The sequence below is a fragment of the Pleurodeles waltl genome, chromosome 4_1 (assembly GCF_031143425.1).
Source record: "Pleurodeles waltl isolate 20211129_DDA chromosome 4_1, aPleWal1.hap1.20221129, whole genome shotgun sequence".
Taxonomy (NCBI): Eukaryota; Metazoa; Chordata; class Amphibia; order Caudata; family Salamandridae; genus Pleurodeles; species Pleurodeles waltl.
Genome location: NC_090442.1, coordinates 734535518 through 734556432, shown reverse-complemented (window position 1 = coordinate 734556432; position 20915 = coordinate 734535518). Strand labels below are relative to the sequence as shown.

Genomic DNA, 20915 nt, shown 5'->3' with positions numbered 1-20915 from the left:
TCATTCATATTCCCATCTATCAAAAGCCCCTTCTAGCTGAGACAATGGGAGGCTGCCGCTCCAGGGATTGAGTCTCCTTTATAATTTTATTTGCATATATCGACCAGAGCATTTCCTGCACAATATACCTGAATGTCACTTGTATTTTACTAATACTTTTACTAATACTATGCCTCAGTGGTTAAGCTCCCCTATTTAGATATACCCTGTTCGTAAACCCCTTAAATTTAAATAAAATACCATTAGCAACTGGAAACATTCGAACAATGTCATTGCCATGTTTCTTACTTCCTCTTCTAAAATCAGAGAAGATATTGGGGACTATCCTTAATTTCTTATGTTTGTACTCTTTACTGCCCCTGTAGACTTTGCCTTGCCTTCTTGATTCTTGCACTAAACGTTAGCTACAAAATTGCCTTCTATGTGTAGCTTCTAATTTTCGCTGGCCCCTTGTTGTAGTATGGTTGCTGTAAGCTTCTTTGGTTGTATTCTTACTTTTTCTGTACAGATGCTCTGAATCTACAGTGTAGGGAAAACCAGTCACCCAACATCCCTAGCTTGAACAGCATGACATACATAACACAGGTGAATTCCTTGGTGAAATCATGAAATCGTACTTGTGAAAAGGTAATGCATTAGTTAAAATGTAAACCCATGCGATATTGAATAAGTATGTGAGATTTCAGAATAAGTCCAGTGGAAGAGTGACCACCTGAATCTCCGCCACTTTTGCTTCGCCAACAACACGTTTGCCTGCTGACTTGTCAGCTTGTTAGCTGTGCTAAGAAACAGTATTCATGTCTTCCAGGTCCATTTTTCTTTGATTCATGCTATTCAGCTAGAAGTTTTATTCTGCTACTTTGAGGGGTGGCTTTGAAAGCTATGGCGTAAAGTTCAACAGTAATGTAAACCCCCAATCTACTCCATTTCTATCTACTCCACTCCACCCAATCTACCCCACTCCACTTATCTAACCCTATCTATCCCACTCCACTCCAATCTACACCCCTCCACGCTACCCCATTCCACTCTGATCTACTCCACTCTATCCCAACGTACCCCACTCCAATCTACACTACTTCACTCCAATCTACCCCAATCTATGCCACTCCACTCCAATCCTCTCCAATCTAATCCCATCCCACTCCAATCTATCCCAATCAACCCCACTCCACCCCAATCTAAACTACTCCATTCAAATCTTCCTCACTCACATCTACCAGCGGAGCTCCTTCACTATGGCGGAGGAGCGTCACCCCACCCCTGCCAGCAGAAGCCACTGCAAACCTTTAACAACTAAATGATAATAAACTAATTTATTATCGTTTTGTTGTTAAAGGGGCAGGGCATTGTGGATGATGAGGACGATTGTTTAGCCTGTCGTCTTGGGCCAGCCAAATATGCATGCACACTATGCTCCCTCCAGCCCGGCACTGTATTGCTGGGCTGAAGAGTGTAGGCTGAGGCTCCCAGCTTGCCTGGAAGTGCGCAGGATGGCGCTCCAGCCAATCCTAACTCTACTTTCATGCAGCGTTAGGATTGGTCACAGAGCAGGCTGGAAGCCTGTGCCTCCTGTGACCAGGAAGAAGGAGCAGTGGTGCGGCAGCGAGGCAGGTATGTTTAAAAAAAAAGAGCATTTATTTACAACGCCCCACATGCCGCTCCCTCACCAAGCAGCGAGCTGCGACTGATATCTATCCAATGCCTCTCTAATCTCTGCTCCACTCCAAGCTATTCTACTAAACTCTAATCTACCACAACCCAATCCACTCCAATCTACAACACTCCAATCTACCACAATGTACCCCTCTCCAATCCCATCTACCCCACTTCACTCCAGTCTACCCAAATCTACCACACTCCAATCCACCCAATCTACTCCAGCCCTTTCTACTCCAGTCCACTCTACCCCACTCCACTCCAATCTACCCCAGTGCACACTAATCTACCCCAATTTACTCCAATTGACCCCCAAACCACCCCAATTCAATCTACCCCACCCCAATGTACCCCTCTCCAATTTTCCCCATCCCACCACACCCAAATCTACCCCAATACACTCCAATTTACCCCACTCCACTCCAATCTACACCAATCCTCTTCACTATGATCCAATCTACCCCACTCCACTCCTCTCTGATCTACCCTAATCTACTCTACTCCACTCCACTCCACACTCCACCCCAATCTATCCCACTCCGCTTCAGTCTCCCCATTCCACCCACCTTAATCTACTCCACTCCAATCTACCCCACTCAACTCCTCTCCAATCTACCCCACTCCACTCAATCTAATCCAATCAACCCCACCCAACCTACCCCACTCCACTCTTCCACAATCTACCTCACTACACTCAAATCTATCCCACTCCACTCCAATCTTCCCCATCAATCCCACTCCAATATAACCCACTCAACTCCAAGCTATCTCAATCCACTCCAATGTACCCCAGTCCACCCCACTTGAATCTACCCAAATCCAACCAACTCCACTCCATCACTCCACTCTACTCCACTTCAACCTGCCTAAGTCCACTCAAGTCTACCCAAATACACTCCAGTCTACCCCACTCCACCCTAATCTACTTCACTCCACTCTACCCCACTCCAATTTACCCGACTGCATACCAATTTACCTCACTCCACTCCAATCGCCATTCCACTACAATCTATTCCATTCCACTCCTATCTATCCCACTCCACTCAAAGCTATCCCACTCTAATCTACTCCACTACAATCTACCACACTTCACTCAAATCTACTCCACTCTTTTCCAACCCAGTCCACACCACTTCAATCTAACCCACCCCACTCCACCCAAATCTACCTAGCTCCAATCTAACCCACTTCACTTAAATCTACCCCACCCCAACCATTCTACCCCACTCCATTCTCCCAATCCAATCTACCCCACTACAATCTACCACAACCTACCTCACTCCAAACTACCTCACTCCAGTCTATCCCACTCCAATCTACCCCAATCTACCCTGTCTGTCTCCAATCTACCTGTTCCACTCTAATCTACCCCACTCCATTCCAGTCTACCCTACTCCAATCCCCCAGTCTACCCCACTGCACTCTACCTCATTCCACTCCAATCTACCCCAATCTTCACTCCACCTAAATGTACTCCAGCTGACTCTACTCCAATCTACCACGATCTACCATACTCCAATCCACTTTAGCCTACCCACCCCAATCTACCCCAATCCACCCCACTCCAATCTACCTCAATCTACCCCAGTCCACTCTGCCCTGACCTACCCCAATCTACCCCACTCCAATCTACCCCAATCCACTACAATCTATCCCAATCTACCCCACTCCACTCCAATGTACTGCAATCTACCTCACTCCACTCCAGTGTACCCCGCTCTACCCCAATCTAACTCAATCCACCACAATCTATCCCAATCCAATCTACCTCACACCAACCTATCACACCAATCTACCCCACTCGCCCACTTTAATCCACCCACTCAATCTACCACATTCCACCCCCCTCCACCCTACTCCACACCAATCTTTCCAACTCAACTCCAATATACACCACTCAACTCCACTCAATTCTACTCTTCTCCAATCCACACTCTACTCGTCTACAGTCTAGCCCAATGTACCCCAGTCCAGTCTATCCAACTCTATCCCAATCTACCCCACTACAGTCTACCTCATTCTACCCCACTCTAATCTACCCATGTCTACACCACTAACGTTTAGCCATGCTGAACAGCAGCCACACTGGTGTAAAACTTGGCTAAAACACATTACCAAAGCCATTAGCTCTTGCATTGGCGGAACTGATTGCCATTGCCAATGCTTTTTCCTTTTTCTTTCTGTACTTCATGAGAGTGCATACGTTTTTAGCCTTCTCCCTCTTGTACTGATTACCCTGTCAATGCACCCGCAAGCTTCTTGCTGCTGTCTCCTTCGCCCACTCCTATCTGTTACTGTCACCTTATAGCCCCCCCTAGCTGGCTATACCGGCCATTAAAGGCCCGCCCCAGCATTAAAGGCTTGAGCTGAAGTCTTAGTATTGTGAACCATGTGCATTCAATTTTTCTTCATTTCTTGTTCATCAGTAAAAAAAAAAGCCTTTCTTCCCAGTTCTGAACAGGGTTGCGAAATAGCATTGGCAAATACAATAGGTCAAAAAAGTAAGACCAATTGGCTTTGTCAATGCACATTATGACGGAGAATACGTTCTATTGAGTTGCTCATACTGTGCTGGGACTAATAGCAGGCACTTAACCTGAATTACCTCCTTCACACTTATGCACTTAGTGCATGAGGGATACAGTGTATTGATCATGTAAATAAAATAAACTCTCCTGGCCATGTAAATATATAGACCGATTGCAAGAGCGGGCTCTTACTCAGGCGTTGATGCCATTGCTGCAGCATGTGCAGTGACACCGATGCCCAGCGGCCTGAGGGGTTCTTTGAGCCCTATAAATTATTGTATTTTACTATTCCAACAGCAATCCAAGGAGCCATTTTCTTTTCTTTCACCAAGGCTCAGGGCATTCTTGCTGCACTTCAACTCTTACTAGCTAAACTACGCATATACTGACTGCCAGCCAGGGGAAGTTTACTATGCTGTAAACCAGCAGACTAACATTAGCCCCCGCAGGCCCCACGGTGCAGAGGGCCCCAAGCTTGAGTGGGCCCCCTCAGCACAGTGCACTGTGCACGGGTGGCAGGGCCCTGTCCCGAAAGCTCCTGACTTGGTCAGCGGAAAAGGTGGGGGGGGGGGATCTCCATGTACTTTGCATGGGGCCCTCTCAAGTTATGTTTTGCCACCGGTGTTAAAATATATAGGGGGTTATTCCAACTTTGGAGGAGGTGGTAATCCGTCCCAAATGTGACGGATTTACCACCAGCCGTATTACGAGTTCAATAGGATATAATGGACTCGTAATACGGCTGGTGGTATATCCGTCACTTTACCGTCACTTTTGGGACGGATTACCACTTCCTCCAAAGTTGGAATAACCCCCATAGTGTCATATTTAAGACCCTCTTGCACCACCTGAGGGCCACCATAGCGTAATTTTGTTTTACGTTAAAGCAGCGCTAAGGTGGCTTTTCTACCAGACCATTTTTACAAAATGGCATTTACAATGTGGCATAATGCTTGCATTGAAACACTTCATGACCCCTTGCGCCACATTATGGGCCTCATTACGACCCTGGCGGGCGGCGGAGGCCGCCCGCCAGGATGCCGCCCTCCATAATACCGCTCCGCGGTCAGAAGACCGCGGAGGGTATTATGAGTTTTTCCCTGGGCTGGCGGGCGGTCTCCAAAAGACCGCCCCCCAGCCCAGGGAAAAACTCCCTTCCCACGAGGATGCCGGCTCGTAATCGAGCCAGCGGAGTGGGAAGGTGCGACGGGTGCTACTGCACCCGTCGCGTATTTCACTGTCTGCAAGGCAGACAGTGAAATACATTTTGGGGCCCTCTTACGGGGGCCCCTGCAGTGCCCATGCCATTGGCATGGGCACTGCAGGGGCCCCCAGGGGCCCCGCGACTCCCCCTCCCGCCATCTGGTTCCCGGCGGGAGAACCGCCAGGAACTGGATGGCGGGAGGGGGAGTCGGAATCCCCAAGCCGGCGCAGCAAGCTGCGCCGGCTTGGAGGATTCCTTGGGGGCATCGGGAAACCGGCGGGAGACCGCCGGTTTCCCTTCTCTGACCGCGGCTAAGCCGCCGCGGTCAGAATGCCCTGCGGGGCACCGCCGGGCTGTCGGCGGTGCTCCCGCCAACCGCGAGCCTGGCGGTCACAGACCGCCAGGCTCGTAATGAGGGCCTATGTCTGCTTCAGGCATAATGTATGCATGGGGGGCATTCTGGTGCAGGGAGACACGAAAAAATGGCACAGTGAAATTTACAACATTTCACTGCCCTATTTTTTCCATCATTTTGAACGCCTGCTCAGAGCAGGTGTTCAAACAACGCACCCATTATATTCAGTGGGCCTCTCTGTGCTTTGCTGCACTAGAGTCAACATTTTTGACGCTATTGTAGCAAAGCGCCACAATAGCGTAAAAAATGACAATGATATTGTGCTTACGACCGCCATGGTGCACCGTATTGCAAATACGGCGTAACAATGGTGCAGTTAGGTGCTGGTAGGAGGGCGCAAGAAAAGTGTTGCATCATTTATGATGCGCCACTTTCTTGTAAATACGGGCCTTAGTTTCCTCGTGAGAGGTACCGTATAGCTCGACTGCGAGACGGTTCTTTTAGGCATGGAACCATAAGACGGTACCTGTTAATTATATACAGTAAAATCAGGAGCGAGGTGGGTTAATGAGCGTCCTAAAATGTAAATTAATATCATCCGACGTGCCTGTTACTGACGCTGTTAACATACACATTCTGACAGCAAGAAGGGCGAGGTACTGATTAACCATAATTTTGAAGATAAAATGTGGTTGCTCTCAGACAAAGCGGTGCCTTACAAGGCATTCATGTCTTGGCCTCCAGTGAAAACCCGGTGTATTGTGGTACTTGCAGTCTTTCACATCACATCCATGGTGGGAGTCGGGATTTGGAACCAGAGACACCCTTTCACTTTCAAGATTATTTTAAGACCTGCCGTCCCTAAGGCTGTCTTCAGATGTTTTAATGCCGTGCCCCTGGTGCACAAAAATGTTTTCAGGGAATCCTTGAAAACTGTTTTTTCACAATTATTCTATGAAATTGACAGCTCTCAATATATTTTACAATTCAAACATTGCAGTTATGTTCCATTACTGATAGCCCATTACTTGTTAATTTAGTTGCACCAAGCGATCTGTAGCAGTAGGCATCATGCTGCAAAGAATCCAGAAAAGAATGCGCTCCAAAGCTGAAGGCACAAAACAGTCAAGGCCTCAACTCACGACTGAACACGTTTAGAGCGTTAGACCTTCTGGAGAAAAAGAGCCCTGGATTCCAGGGGCCTCCGTGGGCTATAGAAGGGCTGGGAAGAATAGCAGGACCCGTCCAGTGGAAGGCACAGCGAATAATGAATGCGGACTTCAACTGAATGCATTGCTTCTGAACCTGATGCAGCGAACGGCATGCAGGGAAAGATAGGAGAATGTTCTAGTCCACCAACCTGACTGTGACCTGCAACCTTTGCAGTGTGTTCCCAAGTCTGGGAGCTCGAGAAAGATTGCATTACTAAAGTCCAAGTGTGATAGGGCACATGGGAAAACACATTAACATAGCTGCCAAGTTACCCAGGTCCATGTGTGATGTGCTGCTCTAGTCCAGGTTTTTCCCTCTGAATTCTGGGACTTGCAGTCCTGTTTTCTAATGGAATAAACAAAACTATAAGTCCCACAATTCAAAGAAAAAACCTGGACTGGAGCAGCACATCACACATGGATCTGGGAAACGTGGGAGGGCTATAATCAAGTGAGCAGAAAGGAAAGGACTTTCCAGATGCAGGAACCCTGCTGACCACAACTTATGTACCTGGGCGTCAACAGAGAGATCGTGATTGACAAAGGCGACCATATTTTAGCTCTTTCACATGGAGCAGGCCGAGGTTCCTGTGGGATGGAAAACTCCTCTGCATGGTATTGGATGTATACCCCTGCCTTGAGTGTCCAACTGTACCTTTGTCTGGATACATCATGCTGATTTTTGGTGTCATACGCAAACACGGATCATGTGTGTGCGCCATGACACAGCCCTGTCTCTTGGATTGTGGTTTTGTTGGACTGGGATGGGCACCCAAAGCACTACCCTCATAGTGATAGAAGGCTGTCACCTTCACCAGGAGTTAAATAGCGTACATGCTAACTGGGCAACATATAGTGAAGTGATCAGTAGGTGTGAATAGGTCCTTTTCAACATGTATCACTCCAGTGAGGCCTACAAGCTCACTCATTTTTTTTAAAGTTCCACTACTACGTGCTTAACCCATCCCTTGGCCTACATCAGTTAGAAGTGAAGTGCTGCAAAGTGCAGGAGTGGTGACTCTACACTGTTGTATGTGTGCCTGGGAAGGGTACAGTGCACGGAAAAAGCAGTGCTGTGCAATGTGTGCATGGTGAAGTGCATGTACTGGGTGTATGTGTAGCTTCAAGAAGTGCAGTACATAATGAGTGTGTGTACCTGAGAGGAGTACAATACATGAAAGCTGAAGCGTTGGAAAGGGTGTGCATGGTGAATATGTGCGCTAGCTGTACGTGTGCCTGCAAGTGGTACAATGCAGAATGGCTACAGTACTGAGCAGTAAGTGCAGAGTGAATGTGTGTGCTGAATGTATGCGTGTCTGGAGTGGCACAATACATGGAAGCAACAGTGCTGGACTGTGTATGCTCTGTGTACATACACTGCAAGTGAGCCTATAGTGGTACTTTAAATGGAGGACCCAGGGTTACATTTTGGAAACCAAGGCTTGCCTGGTGAAGACATGAGGAGGTAGAGGACTCCCCCCACTACCCCCCACCCTCCAGGCAGATTTGTACATTGCTGCATTCCTGTGAGCTGAACAACAAGGAAGGGGCGGGACACATCTCAGGACGGAGATGTGGCTGATAAATAAATCATATAGAGAAGGGCTGGGAGCCTGGGATCAACCTTTTGTTGCACATATCACTGTGGCTGACATCCAGGATTGAACTCTAATCATTCTCATGGCCTGTGTAGTGGGATTATTAGCTTCTGAGACTCTCCTGCTGGGACAGACAAGCTTTCAAGACGAAGAGGGAGAGGAGAAGTGTGCACTTCAAAAGAAGCAGAACCCCCAACATAAAACTTCAAACTCTAGATCTGAAATCACATTTCATGCCTGGAAAGGGACTATAAAAAGGGAAGGTTGAGACCCCAAAAATTGAAGTTTGCCAAGCAGCCAAACAAGCTGTGTGAGGAGGGGAAGCTCAGCTAGACTTCTTTCTGTTACCTGGACTGGGAGCAAAGGCCTGCTAGACACCTGCTGAGGGAGGGGACATAACCCAGGGAAACCCAGACCACCTACTCTGGAACCTGGAGCACCAGCGCCTGCTTGCTTGCCAAGACCAGTGTGCCCTCTGAGGAAGACGAGAGTGTTGGAGGGAGCAAGGTCCGGTGGGGAGCTCTGTCAAAACTCCTGGGGCGAGGTGTGAGGAAACAACTGCTGAACTGATCAGGATGACCATGTGCAGATTCAAGTTGATGACCCATATATGCCAGGAGCAGGCTGCCGTGACGATAGCCATGGTACAGGTGCTGAGCAGTAAGCGTGAAGCCTGTACGGCATAGTTGCAGCAACCCTCTATGTCAGGAGGAGCTGCCATGGAAGATACTGCCTGACCTGGTCTTACCACGTGGACCAAGTGAGGATGCCATGGATGCACCTCCTCATCACTGGAATCGAGATCAGGAGCAATGGAAGCACCCTCTCATTCTAGGGAAAATGGAAACTTATCTTGCAGGAAGAGTGGGGAAACACCTCTGATTGGTGCTGGAGCCAAACGTGTAGGCTCAGAGGAGAGCTTGCACATTCTGAATAGTGATGAACCTCCCACGTGCAACCAACTTACCAAGCAGGACCAGAGCTGTAAGAGTACCAGTGGACTGGGCACTCTCCAAGATGCTGCATGCTTATTCTCTACCAGTCTTGGTAAGACTGAGTATGGGCCTTTTGGGCCCATGGAAATCGCTGATAAGAACACTGCGGCGCCCATGCAAACACTTGACTATTTGCTAAGAATTGGAGTGGACTCTTGAGTTAAGGCCTGCTAGTGAGCATTCCCTGGACGCGGCCACCGGTGATTGGGGAATATTTCCGATCGCATTGCAAGGAGCAGGTCAGAGAGGGATGTGCCATTGAAACACTAGTGCCCCGACCACAAGGGGGGAAATGTGTTGGTGTCTATAAATTATGTTATCTTCCTTTGAATGAGTAGAGTTAGAAATAAAATACTTATTTTTATAATAAAATTAAGTATTTGACTAGACATTGATATATTGCTATTCCTGCACGCTCTTTGAGTTATGAGTCGTATTCACTAATTGGTATCCACACACCCCTCTCCTCCATGAGGGAGCTTAGGCTGCTCATTTACTTCTAGTGCTGAGGATCAAGGGCAGAAGAGGTACTTGGCTCAGTTTCTCAGGATCCATAGTAGGTTGGACCCCAGGACATCAGGAATAAATCTCCTCAACCCTCATGGCTTGGCCCAGAAACCCTTGTGTGCCCCGTGGCCATCTGAAAGGGGTTCTGGCAGTCCCTTTTAATCAGGTGAAGCAGCCCTGGGGGAAATGTTCAAACCTGATCCACTACCCTTCCTTCCCATCTCTCTTTCCCGGCATCCTCTGGCTGCCTCCTGCTCTTCTTCGCTTCTCTCTCTCTCTCTCTCGCTCTCTCTCTCTATCCTCGCTTTATTTCCCTTCTCACTCTCTTAATGCTTATTTCCCTCATCACCCCTCCCCCCATTTACGCCTTCAATAAATGCTGGGAGCTGAAGCGATTCAAAGAAGAACCAGCAGTAGTACTGGACCTTAAAAAAATCAGCCTTATATAATTTCAGCCCCTGCAAAACCTCCTCCACCGCTGCTCGATTAGATAAATATCAGTCTGACCCAACCTCTCTCCAACCATTTCTGTTTAGAGCATTTAGGGACAGCAACTGCTGAAATAACAAGTTCCAATAAAGAGCAGTAAAAATTGTAAAACATACATAAGGGGATCATTTTCATGCAATGTCTTACTTGCTTTAAAGTGAGAAAAAATAGAAATGATTGTGCTTCGTGTAGCATCCTCCCCAGCCTGGGTACCCGCCAATGACTATACCACACACATATCTGGGTATCACACGTCTTTATTCCTCTGTGTGTAATTGCGAATCCAACATTCTAAACCTGCATTCAGATCACTACGCTCTAACCCTTATGTCACAGTTCTACCGAGTCCATCTGGAGCCAAAAGGATTCTGTCATTAATAACTCACTTGACACTACATCTTCCCCTCTGTTAAATATAAAATTAACTATGTTTACAAATATATACTGTACACAATCATAGTTCTTTGATGAGCCTTCGTGGTACTCTGATTGCCACATCCCGACTGTGTTGTCAGAAACTGGCACCGGCAATTAAGATGTCCATTATCTGTTTTGGTGATGCAGAAGCAACATCAGTCAGGGGGTTTATAATTGTCCTGTCAGAACTAGTCTATATGTTGACATCAGTATCTGACGAGTAGGGACTACATGTCGGAAATGCAAGGAATCTCTTGTAATGGACTTCCTAAGATGTTGGGCAGTCACCATGTGTCCTTTGTTGGTTTCTACATGGAATGGCCAAGCATCAAATGGAGCATCAGACTAATGTTGTCTCGACTGAGAGACAAGCACCTGATCTCCTCTAGTTAAAACAATGTATTTTGCATGTCGTCAATTGTCTGCATAGGCCTTCATTTTCCTTTTAACGATCCAACTCTTTGGTAAGGGTTTTCTTCCTCAGTACTTAATCTTCAGTTGGTCCATTGAGGTACTTTGGTGGTCATGGCTGTCCCGAACATCAAAAGTAGCAAGGCTTTCACCTGTGGTCAAGTGAGGGGTTGAACAGTAAGCTTGCAGGGTATAATTCACAACAGTTTTATGGTCCAGCTTTTTCAAAACAGCACGGTGTGCAGCTTTCTCTAATGTACTCATGAAACGTTCGCCAAGCCACAGGCCAAAGAAGCGTGCTCTTCTGATGCTTTACATTAATATGGCTGAGAACGTTTCTGAATTCTTGACTGCTGAAAGGTGGCCCATTGCCAGATTTTAAGATCGCAGGAACACTGCATGTCACAAAGATGCTTCCTAATCTTGCAATGACTCTTGCGTAAGAGATAGATAAGAAATCTTCTATCAATGGCAAACAAGAGTATTCATCAACAATCACCATCAGGTGATATCCATTGTCAAAAAGATCGAAAAAGTCAACAACATTTTTTTCCTATACACACTTTGGCTACTCTAACATGCTTAAGTGTGTTGGGTGGTTTTCAGCGACAGAAGTTGCATGGATGACAGGTCTTAGACCCTCTCGTCGAGATGAGGAAACCAGACTCGATCTCAGACAGCTTGTTTTGTGGCAATGATCCCACAATGTCTTTCATGGGCCACTTCAATTATCAGTTGTTGCAAACTCTCTGGAAAAACAACTCTCAAACCGCTCAGGATAATGCCTTCTTGTGTCATGGGCAGTTCATCTTTGACATTTTTAAACTGCTGGTATTTACTGTCACTGGCAAGAGGTTGAGTGTGCTGGTTCCAGGATTGATGTGTAATAATATCTTTCAGTTTTAACATGTCAACATATCACTATTTTGACTTTTGCCAGTGACAATTTGCTCCAATGAAACGGCAACTGGTGTGTTTGATTTCACAAGGAAATTTATGTAGGCTTCAGCTGTCTTGGAATCTGTACAATAACACTGTAAAGGCACTCTAGAGAAGTAGTTGGCAGGGTTTTGATCTTTCCCTGGATGGTGCATGATTGTGCAGTATTATTCTTGTAACCACAGACCCCAATGTTCAATGTGAGGAGGCATCTTGGCCTTTGGATTGCCAAAGATGGTCAACAATGCTTGATGATCTGTCACAATCATAAAAGGCTTACAGTATAAGAACACGTGGCAATGTTCACAAGCCCACCTGACTGCTAAAGTTTCTTTCTCGGGCTGTGAATAAGCACATTCAGTTTGGGACAAACTTGCTTGCATATGCCAAAATATGTCTTTGAGCATTTGGGTCTGCTGTGTTGTACAAGGATTGCACCTCACTCGACTGTGCTAGCATCAACAACAACTTCTGTATGAAGCTTTAGATTAAAATATGCCATTTCAGTAGTGTTCTTGATAGCTTGTTTGGTTCTCTTAAAGCTTTACTCGCATTCATGTGACCAATGGAATGAGACATTCTTTTTCATCCAGTGTCTCTCTGGAGCACTCACAGTAGCAAAGTCTCATTAGTATCTGGACTAGTAACTGGACATGCCAAAGAATGGACTTAACATGGAAACATCTTGTGGGGGACTGGCAGTTGACAACACCTGCACTTTAGCTGGATTAGGTGTCATACTCCCATCAGAAAAGATATGGCCAAAGAACATTAGCTTTGTCTTATGGAATTCACATTTCTCAGCATTCAAAGTTAAACCTGCAACAACAAACAAACAACACATTTGCTTGAGAGCTTTATCTTGTTCCTTCTGTGCAGCTCCAAAAAACAATCTGTCATCACTATAGTTGAAAGCATTCATGACAGGCTGTATGATACGTCGAATGACATCTTAAAAAGGCTTTGCAGTTAATGACACATGAAACAGTCTTTTATATTGAAATAGACCACTATGTGTAGAAAACGTTGCAGTGTACCTGCAATTCTTCTTGAGTTCCAACTGATGATATACTTTATTTAAATCAAGGTGCGAGACAACCTTCACACCATTCAATTGTGTTTTCATGTCAGCAATGTGCGGACCTGGATGTCGTTATCTTTCAGTTGTCTTGTTGGCTTGAAGTATAGCCACACACATGCATACAGTTCCTTCACTGTCCTTTTTGGGTACTACGACTATGGGAAAAACCTGTGGTATTGGACTAGTAGAATGTTCAATTATATCATGTTTAACTAATGATTCAAGTTCCCTTTCAACAGCTTCTTGTAAATTAAATGCAATTTGTCTGTGTCTTTAAGAAACAGTATTGATGTCCATTATTAAGCAACTGTACTTTCATAGTCTTAGGTTTTCTTAGTCCATGTAACTGCAGAGGGAACGAACTTACTATTTCATGATGAGCATTCATGTTGTAGTTCACTAATATGCGTCTCATATCAGCAGCCATGCTGAAACTGAGTAAACAGGCACTTGACGCAGTACCTTGAAGCGCATGAATGGGCGCTTGCACTTCTGTCTTCTTGTATTTCATTGTTGCTACAAATTAACTTTGACTTCTCAATGGCGTAGATGCAGCCCATGTATAAACTTTTGTTTTCGATCATATCAGTTGTGGCAATTTTGATTGTTCATTATATTTCTCTTCAGGCATGACACACCATTGTCAATATTGAAAGGTACTGAACAACTATTTAATTTCAGTGTAGTCTTCAGACAATGTTTGAATCACTTTGGTGCTTTTTCATGTAGACTTTTCCTTGGCCGGTATTTTTCTTCACATGCGGCCAGTTCAAAATGCACACGTTTTTCTGAGGTAAACATTGATATTGCACAACCATCTTCACTTTCACTTGATATTGAAACTGAAGAACTTTTTGACGATGATTTAGATGACAATCCACTTTGTTTGGTTTTGAATTGTCTCAACTGCTGTTGTTGCTTGGTCTTATAAAAAATGGTTCTCCTCCCACAGCCATATCTGTCAATTGGCTGGACATTTACCTTTGTATGGAAATGAAAATCCACACCTTAAACACAACTTCCTTTCCAGTGGAGACATCACTTTGTGTCCTTCCACCTTGTGCTTCTGCTTGCTTTTCATATTCATGACTGACTCACTTTGGGCACCTCTGGCCTCCATGTCAGCAGCTTGTCAATTGGCATGCTCTGGCAACCACGAGAACTCACTCCAGACTACCAGACTAAGAGTTTCTCTCAGCATTTGTTGTCTAAATGAATCTGAAATGCATCCGTCAATAACTCTGAGACGTGTTGCTTCATCATTAAATTCATTTAACTTACAGTGTTTTATGAGAGTATCCAGTCTTTCAACAAATTTGTCCATTGTTTCATCAACTCTGTGTCATCAGTGACCGAAAATGCACCTTTCTTATTTACATTCAGCATGGGACTGAACTTGAGATTCGAGACTTATTTAATTTGACTGTATGTAACTTCATCATCTTGCGGCATTTTCTTTATGACTTCTTTTACACACTCACCAGCAAGATTCTTGAGGTATTTGATAACCTTCTTTGTATCTGTTTCTTCTATTGCATCAATGAAATCATCAAATGTTTCAATGCAAGCAGTCCATCTATCGACAATATTCTGCTTTTTGGTGGTATCAAATGGTGGTTTCAGGAAGGCAGCTGCATTATAAAGTTTCCGGGATAGGCTGACACTGAGAATGGAGTTCTCTACAATACTGTCTGTTGTCCACTAGGACCTGCTTCCTCCGTGCCATCTTTAAGGCTCTATGTTGTGCTGGCCTCTGGGTCATCTTGGGCAGTGTGTGAAACTGTGACCTCTTTCTTCTTCTCCATTGGAGTCCTTCACTTTTTGGAGAACTCTGGTGGTATTCTCAGCTGCCACCCGGCAGCTTTGGTGGTGTGCCGCTTCATGTATTGGACAGCTCTGTAAGCACAACCCCAGTGCTTCTTCTTGGGTCTCTTCACCCGCTGCTGAGGTTGTAGAGCTCTTCTTATCAAGGCTCTGGTAAGTGCAACAACAGTATGCATTTTATCAATTAATCTGTCAGCTAGCGCTTTTGTGTATTCTACTTGTATCTGACTATGGTAGTTTTCAGTGCCTCTTTCGTGTATCTGTTTATTGTCCACCTTTTGTGTTATTGCTCCGTATGATGTAAAGCTTTCTGTTGCATAGTAGTGTTGTACCTCTCTTTATGGCTTGCCAGCAAGTTCTTGGCCTGTGATGTGCAGACTTCTTAGTGAAGCTTTTGCTATCTTTAAGTGCTTTTCACCCGCTGGAGTTGCACTTTGACTCCACATATGACCAAACATCAATTCTGCACTTCAATAGGTGTACACTTGGCATGCACTAGCAATTTGTTTGAACCACAGCAAAATATCTAGGAGAGCATTATCCCCAACAAAAACATACTTTTTTTTAAACATTAAAATACATATCTGCAGGCTCAGGCAAACAATAAATACTAAATGGATGGTGCTTATAAGCTCAAATCTTGTTATAAAGTACTAAAATCAGTTATTAACTCATGTCATATAAAAATACATATTGAGTAATGTGTAGTATGGTGCACCCTTTGATGGCAATATAGGCCCATATTACACAGTTATTTGCTTTGTACCTGTTCTCTCTAGATAGATAGATAGATAGATAGATAGATAGATAGATAGATAGATAGATAGATAGATAGATAGATAGATAGATAGATAGATAATGTGAATGTATAACAGCTATTTGCCATTCACATACTACATATGCACATACTCTTTTGTTAAGAGAGGAGCTCCTGATAAATCATATGAAGTCTCACAGAAACTGAAGTGTCTCACGGAAACAGAAGTGCCTCCCACAGATGAAAGAGACACTTAAAACCTTACAACAATACCTGTGTTACCACAGTCAATATCAGCATACATACTCCCACAGCATGAGAGAAAAGTTTCTCTCTCTGACCATGCACAAGCATACAAACTCAGATTTCTCTTACGGTGTGGCATGAAAGTGCTAGTAGCGTCAGATTATGGGGTTTTATCTGGAATCATAGCGAGTGCAGTGAAATGTGCCTGATCATAGCTTTTTTATCACTCTTGATTCTGGGGTGGAATCACTTGATACAGTTTTGAAAAGTTTAAATTAAAATGAAATGTGTGTCTTTTTTACTGAACATCTTAGCAGGAGGTGCTATCCTGTCTTTTTCCACTTGCCATATTATTGAGGTGGTTTAGGACAAATGTATACTGAAACTTGATCACACAAACTAGGGAGTACTAGGGTCCACTCAAAAAAATGCCAACAAGCATTGGCAATTCCAATAGGTCTGGTTTTAAAGCAATGTTGTATGATAATGTGAAACATACAAGTACACAGCATGGAAAAGGATATGTCTTTGTATGGAAGCAAGAACTGTAGAATAATATGGGTGCATGTTAAAAGGTCACATGACAGCTGCTTTGCCAAGCCAAACCTAAACGCATGTAGATTAATGACTGCCCTCCTCCCATCTGTGATGCTGCCAGAGAAAAACAACATAAATTACCTCGTTATCTAAGAAACCTTAATAACATTACAATATCATGCGCGCCCCTGAAAGTTGAAGCTCAAGCAGCTCGATCAACAACATGATCACAGATGTGTGGAGGGCCAATACTTTTTGTGGAAGCACACAGCTTCTGCCCAATCAAAACATGTATTACTGGCTCCCATCATGTGGCCTGAGCCAAAGCCCCTCTCTTGGTGATGCTCCCCTAATTGTCTGGAGACAACCCAGACCATAAAAAGTGCAGAGTACACTGCCTCTAATGTCAATGGTTACAGGCACCATTGATGTGTTACAAGAAATGGGGTGTGGTGTCTTGCTGCTTATTTCCTTGTATTTTTTTTTTATATGAGTTTCACCTTTATGTATCTCCAGGTAATCCACCTGTTTTCATAGGTTGAGCTGCATACCCCTTGCACTGATCTGAGGGGTTTTGTTGTAGTAAAATTACAAACAGGGCATAAACTTTCGTGATGCGATGAAAACATATTTCTACATTTATTTTCTGTATGAAATAACCAAAGGCACTTTATTAATGACCATGTGTTTTTATACAGCTCAATAAATTGTACATTTAGATAAAATGATACACTGTGTTACAATTAGTAGTTCATCTAATCCATAAAGCGTTTTCTGGAACAAGACGACACGGCCTCTAAATACATAAATTCAACCGGCCAGTTCAAGCCCTCTTTCAGCAGATCCTCACCTCATGTCCCTCCAGATGATGAAAGGTGACGTCAAACTCCTCTTCATTCACTGTGTGGCCATGAGACTGCGCAAATCTTACGGCTGGCCCCATATCCTGCACACCTACGTCTCTAGTCTTCTCTACATCTTATTTTATAGACTGTCAAATGTGCGAATGGGGTTAAAGGTACTAGTGATAAAAAATGATTTCTGATGCGCTGCCTCAGCCATTACCGTAGGGGGCGGGTGTGTGTGTATATATTGCATATATTGCTAACAAGTTGGAACACATATGTAAATATGCAGAGAATGCATCTGTGAGAGTGAGTATGTGCGTGTGTGTCTGTCAGCGCCCTTTAGTCTCCCCGTGTGTAGTTACTTCTAGTAGCATGCATGGGTTCCGTCTTTTCCAGGGGCCCCTATTCCTCCTTCCTCGTGTGAAATCCTCCTGCACATACCGCCCCCTCTTCCCATTACACGCCCACGGGGTCAGGGACACTGCTCTGTACCGGTCCACAAGACATTTACATGTTCGTATTCCTACTTGTACGTTGAATGAGTGAGTGCACTCCCGACAGCTAACGTCCAACGCACACCGTCTAAATTAGTTGTTTTTCATTTTTTTACACTATGGTTCATGTCTGCATCTGACCCATTTTCAAGCGCTACCAAGGACTGGAGAATGTGCCAGCTAAGACACATGCGCTGACAGAGATGTGACAAGGATCAAACAACGTAGTCAGTAGGGAAAGGCGTGGATTTCACTCGTTGCCCTGGAATCACTCTCTGTATGTATAATTTAATACCAGTTGATACAAACACTTGCCAAACTTAAAACCCACAATTTTCGAGTCTTACAACCAGCCTTGAAACCAACCACTTAGCGCCTAGTGGTTATTCCATTCGCATTGAGGCGCTATAGCATCCACTCTCTTATTTACAATTACGCACCTTATTACGCACGCATCACTGACACTCCAGAAATGCTGGACGGAGAAATTAAACGTCATGGGCGGTTTTAGTAGAGCAGATGACAGGGTACTTGTGTAAAGGCAAGCCTTGCGTAAGCCACGTGAGAAAACCCCATAGTCAACCTCCCAAAGTCAAACCTTCGGTGTGGGCAGGTCCATGTCCAGTTATTTAACAGTGACTAGCGACCTTTCAGTTTTCTTCTGAGAGCCCTGGGACGGTTCTCACTGCTCAGTAGACACAGACATCCGCTGCAAGAGTCTGTATCCGTCCCCGTGGGCTTGTTCATATCCGCGCCGCCTTTCATACTTCCAAGGTCGATAAAAAGAGTAACAATAGGCATCCGCAATATGTCAAGATGGTAACGATATCCCATGGGAGTACGTATCCTCGTGTAATACTTACGTTATATTCCCAATTAGAACTGATCGGAGTACTGGAGCATGGGGAGATGAGGCATTTTAACTTAAAATCATACAGTGTTACAAAGCATGAACTGGGATTACAACTCAGAATCTGCAGCCAGTAACACATCTTTTAGACTGTGTGTCCCCAACAACTGCATTTTCTTTTTCTAAGCTAGAACGCGCCTGGAGGCTACTCAATTTACTGCACTACCCTTTAAAAGTCGAAATGATGTCCCGTTGCCCTTTTGGCAAGTCGCTATTATATACATACCTTTAAATGTGTGTCGATTCATTCACTGCACCGTTACAGTCCAACCGCTCATATACACAGACTGCCACAGAAAGGCAACCCGCCCTTCTGATGTCGATAAAAAGGACACCTCCTCACCAAGAGGTCCCCTCAAGAAGCACATTATCATCATTGCACTGCCGTCTTGCACCATCATGTCCCTCTTCTTCAGCGGAGAGGCGCCAAGAGAGACCTGCTTGCAGTGCTCTACAAGTATCGTTCGCCATTCATTCATGTATTCGTTCTACCAACTCGTGAAAACTTTCGAGCCCGACACGTTGGCTAGAACGGCAACTTGTCCTAATGAACAAACTTAAATACTGGGCAGTTCGCAGGCGTCAAGAACTCACAAAAACTTTACCATCTGTTTTGGTCTTCCTGCTCTCAGGAGCTTCGAGGAGACATAGCGCCTCTCAAGTGTCCACCTGAGATCGCGGCGCGCGGGGACTCACCTGAGCCGAGTGTGCCGCGGAGCAGCGCCTCTCTGCGTCTTCCTGGCGCTCAGGAGCAGCCGGTCACCACGAGCATCGGGCTCCGAGCGCTAGATGTGGCTCCTCTCTCTCCCCCCTCTCCCCTCGCGGGTTGTTATGAAGTGGGCTCGAATAGTTTCTCTATGGAAACGCGTTCCCTCCCTCGTGTATATATAAAAGTGGCGCATCACGAGGAGGAGCCGTAACTCCAGACGTACAGTCTTCATTTGGAGATGATTTCATTAAGGAGGAAATCAGCAGGGAGCCAGCGGGGGAGGGGTTCAGAGAGATGGAAGAGAGGGGAGGAACGTCATAGGGTCTCTCTTAGGACCAACTCTTGCATATGCCAAGGAAAGGCGACGGGAGTAGCTTGTGAGGAGAACTCTCTCAACAACTACTTGTTGAATATTCCAGTTCCTCCATGCCCCCAACAGGCACTACAGGTGAGGCGGTGCCACAGAGTTAGGCTGCCTCAGGTGCCTCAAGGGTCTGGCCGCCAAGCGGGTACTCCAGCTCTCGGGTTACTGGTGGGAACCCCACCCGAGCACGGGAAACACCTCGCCTGGTAGGCGCCGTGAGCGTGGCGCGTACGTGTGCGTACAGACGGGACCACTGGCAGCTTAAAGTCTCAGCCCCAGTGTGCCATAATGGAACTCTCCTCCCCAGAAACAAGGTTTCGCCAGACGCCCATTCCTTCTGCCTAGAATATGGGTCCAGAATGGCCCGTGATCCTTCCAGGGCTTCGGGGCACTTCTTCTGCCAGGGAGTCATTCTATAAATTCCGACCTTCCATCCCCCATACACGCGGAAACGGGTAACATCTGCATCCTCAGTCATTCCCCTGGCGAGCGGTCACACTCGATGCCTATTCCTCCACCCTTCTGTCCAGCGGGCGCAGGGTGCAGCAGGTGCAGTGGCCCCAGGTTTGAGCAGCGCACATTATAGCAGTTTCTTGCTACATACGATGTGGTCAGCTTGCATTAGAGCCGATATCAGGGCCGGACTGGCCTATAGCTATAGGGCAATCAGGTAGTGCCAGACCAACTGGTCTGACAGTTGAGTATGTGCGCAGGTTTTTGGCTGTGTGTGGTTCGGTTTTCTGGCATCAAAACAAACTTAGCCGGCAGAAAGATCGATCCATGTGCAATCATCCTTAATTTCGTTTTGAGGCGGGAACTCTCCGACCAGGCT

The 20915-nt window shown here is 45.6% G+C and overlaps 1 protein-coding gene across 1 annotated transcript in view; it reads right to left on the bottom strand.

Annotated features, from left to right (window-relative positions):
- The window catches only part of UCN3 (urocortin 3), a 68360-nt gene extending 48500 nt beyond the window's left edge, over window positions 1–19860 (bottom strand). Inside the window, exon 1 of the mRNA XM_069230082.1 lies at window positions 19707–19860. The gene's annotated coding sequence lies outside the window, so the exon portion shown is untranslated. The remainder of the gene's footprint in view (window positions 1–19706) is intronic.
- Between the last annotated feature and the right edge of the window lie 1055 nt (window positions 19861–20915).